Below are 3,442 nucleotides of genomic sequence, written 5' to 3'. Positions count from 1 at the left end.
AGCCCCTGGGGACCCCCCACACCCCAGCCTCAGCCGCCGCAGCGGGCTGGGAGGGGGGCGCTGGAGGGAGGCGAGAGGAGAGTGACTTGGAGCCTTTCGGACAGGTTCCTGGAGCGCCCGCGCTGCGCCCGCCGGAGCCTGGGGGTCTCTCCATCACCTGGGAGGAATCCGAGGGGCAGAGGCCGGCTTGCCGACACGACACGCGCAGAGGGGACTCAAACCCGGTCTGGTCCAAGCCTGGAGCCCAGCTCCTTCCCTCCTTCCACTTCTGCCTGAGTGAGGAGACAGGCGTGGTAGTGGAGGGCGCAGATGGGACCTGGGGGTGGGGGGTGGGGAGCACTGGGACCCCGGATCTGCCTCCACTGCGTCTCTGTGGCTCCGGGCGGGCCCTCAGCGCCAGGTGAGGGAAGAAGGGATGAGGGAAGGCAGTGATGGTGGGAAGGAAGAGTACTGGGCAGGTGATGCCGTTCCCCCAGCTACCCGGTGCCCAGGGGTGCTGTGCCCGGGGCAGGCTGTCTCTTGTAGGGGAAAGGGGACACCCCAACCCAGTTTCTGCCACAGAAGAAAGGCAGCAGGGAGCCCAGAGGAGCAAAGAGATACCTGCACACTCAAGGTGCCCCTTGGGGTGGCTCGGTCCCAGCTCCCACTTCTCCTTGGGGACTTTTGCCCCCGTTCGTACTCCTACACCCTCCTAGTCTCTGTGATTCCTCCACCGCTGCCCTTTACACATGTTGTTTGTTTGTTTGTTGATTGATCAACAAGTAGTCATCAAACATCCCAGGCATAGGCAACTCGGTGGTGAACAAGGCAGACCCAGTCTGGGACTTCCAGAGCAGGGCAGGGACATAGACGATGAACAATAGTCCAGAAGGGAATGGGGCGCGGGAATGGAAGGCAGCCTTGGGTGGGCATGAAGGAAGGCTTCGCTGGAGAGGTGACGGTGAGTCAGAGGGATTAATGCCTCCTCAACCTTTGGGCCCCAGTCACCTCCCCCAGGAAGCCTTCCCTGACCTCACTGACCTGACGCTTCGCCTGTTGACAGGCTGTCATAGCCCGGGGACCACTCCCTCCATGGACATTTTTATGTCATTATTGGGTGACTGTTTGTTTCCCTCCATCAGATGTGAGTGTCACCAAGGCAGGACCTGAACCTCTTTTGGGGGCCGGTGGTAGACAGAATGAATAGAGGATGGGTAGAATTTCCCCAGAAAAACACAAGAAAAAATACCTCCGCAAGGTCAGGTATCCAGACGGCAGAACCTTTTCTTTCCCCTTCCCTGGACTGAGTCCTGGGCTCCACACCCCATCTGCAGTTCACAGAAACAAAGTAGAAGAAACCAGCAGGGAGAGGCTTGGTACAGATGGCCCGCTGACGCGCCAAGGCTGTTTCACTGGAAGGTTGGGGACCTGCAGAAAGGGGGGGCCTGAGGCCGGGTGCCTGTCCTGTTCTCTGAGCTAAGGCCAACCTAGTCACTCTTCTGTCCCAGCTCTCAGAGGCTTGGTTTCCTTTAAATGCTACTCCGGAGAAGCTGGTGGCCAGCAGGGTCCCCGGGATGGCTACGGGACAGGGTCACAGTAACTGCCTGCCCTCCCCAGCCCCTTCCCCAATCTGGAGTGGCCAGGACCCTGGGCAGCACCTCCCTGACCCCAAGTCAGGCCTCTGGGCTGCACTTAGCTGTCCAGGTTACTATCAGTTGCTTTAAACTCCTGCCTGGAAAACAGGACTCAGGCTTAGAGGGACCGACTCTTTATTTTTCCTAGTTTCTACAACTCAGTGAATTTCTCCCTCCCCTGGCTCTGTCAGACCTGCGCGCCTGGCACCTTTCCTGTGGCAGATTATGCTCTCACAGATGCCCAACAAAGCTTTTAGCCTCCCCCCCTCCCCTCCCCGAGTCCCCTGCTCCCCACTTCAGGGGATTGAGCTGCCTCTATGCACAGCTAGAGATGAGTGTCTGCATGCTTTATTCGGGCTCTGGCAGGGACAGAAGAAAAGCGGCCTCCCCACCCAGCCAGCCAGCCCTCCTGACTGGAACTGCTTTAAAAAATTAATTTGCAATGATTTACGTCCTTCTGTTCTGTGGGGATCACCGGCATTTTAAATATGTATTTAAATCAGATTCACTGCTCCCGGTTAAATCTTAACTGCCCCCACCCTTCCCCACCCAGCCGAAAGACCACTGGATTTGGAGTCGGTGAAACTCGGAGATCCAGGCCACGTTCTGCTAATGACAAGCTGTGTGACCTTGGGTAAATTACTTAACCTCTCTGCACCTCCACTGGCTCCTCCGGTAACTGAGGTTAATGATAATCTTTCCCTCACAGGGTGTTGTGAGGATTAAATTAGATAACGTTCAGGGAAGAGCTGTGCAATGCCAGGCCTGTTTTCTGTTCCCCAGTCCAGGCTGGCCCGCTAATTAGCCTGGTGACCTTGGGCGGGCCACTCAGCCACTCCTGGCCCTCAATTTCCCCATCTGCAAAGCACAGGGGTTGTTCTAGAAGATGAGGCCACAGAGCCTCCTCACCTCCATCCCTGAGCGCCCCCCCCCAACACTCACGTCCTCCGTCCCTCTGCTAGACACCCTCCTGTTAGCCACCCCTCTTTTACATCATCCAAACAGTTGTTCTAATTGGAGGGGGCCCCCTCCCCAGCTGTCTCTGCTCCCGGTCCCCTTCTCTGCGAAGCCGCAGGGTTTGGGCCCCAGGGAGCCTGCAGTTCTTGGCTCATTTTCAGGAGCAATTAGCTGTGATGTCACAGGCCTCGGTGGTGGCCTCAGTGGGCGCCTGTGCCTGAAGTCCGGACTGCGCTCTGTCTGTGGCCTGCGGGACGCCCCCGGGCCAAGGCCAAGGGGTCCCCACCGCCAGGTGTAGGGAGGGAGCTTCCCGGGCAAAGCTGGTTGCATCTCTATACTTTATGACTCCTTGAAGCCCCGAGCCTCAGCGTAAATTAGTTCTACCTTGTGCTTTTGTTGGCACTGCCTGTTCATTGGAAGCGAGGGGCTTTGTCAGGAAGAACAAAGCTGTTTGGTGGTTTCCTGATTTGGGGGAAGCGTGCTCCTGGGGGCGGGCACATCGCTTCTCCGTGTCAGTCTCCGAGCCCTTGATTCTCAGACTCACTGGTTTTTGTTTGGGGTTTTTAAGCCCTGTGGCTTAAGAGTCACATATGTTTGTGTGAGTGTTGGCGAGGGGATTTCTTTCCTCCTTTTTGGCGTGTAGAGTGTGTTCTGTGGAAGCTAATTCCAGGGACTGAACTTTTCAAATCACTGCTTCAACAGCTTTTAAAAATCTGGACCTAGTTACTCCTGTCATCCATGTGTAAAGATTTAGAAAAAAAATTCCAAACCCGAGGGTGGGCAGCCTTGAGGATGTGCAGCCTGGCAGCACGCACTCGCTGCAGACCTGAGGTCAAACCTGAAATGTCGAGCGCCTCTTGGGATAGGAGCAG

The 3,442-nt window shown here is 56.7% G+C and overlaps 1 long non-coding RNA gene across 2 annotated transcripts in view; it reads left to right on the top strand.

Annotated features, from left to right (window-relative positions):
* The window catches only part of LOC144226453 (uncharacterized), a 4,351-nt gene that overhangs the window by 615 nt on the left and 294 nt on the right, over window positions 1-3,442 (top strand). The window contains exons 2-3 of one of the 2 annotated variants that reach the window (XR_013333643.1): window positions 105-276; window positions 2,167-2,247. This is a non-coding gene — a long non-coding RNA (uncharacterized LOC144226453). Of the gene's footprint in view, window positions 1-21; window positions 277-2,166; window positions 2,248-3,442 lie in introns of those variants that run through there. The other variant, XR_013333642.1, reaches the window with a different exon arrangement.

This window comes from Crocuta crocuta, unplaced genomic scaffold (genome assembly GCF_008692635.1).
Source record: "Crocuta crocuta isolate KB4526 unplaced genomic scaffold, BGI_CrCroc_1.0 scaffold143, whole genome shotgun sequence".
NCBI classification, from domain to species: Eukaryota; Metazoa; Chordata; class Mammalia; order Carnivora; family Hyaenidae; genus Crocuta; species Crocuta crocuta.
The sequence above is the reverse complement of the archived record's forward strand: the minus strand, read 5'-3'. Positions and strand labels throughout refer to the sequence as shown.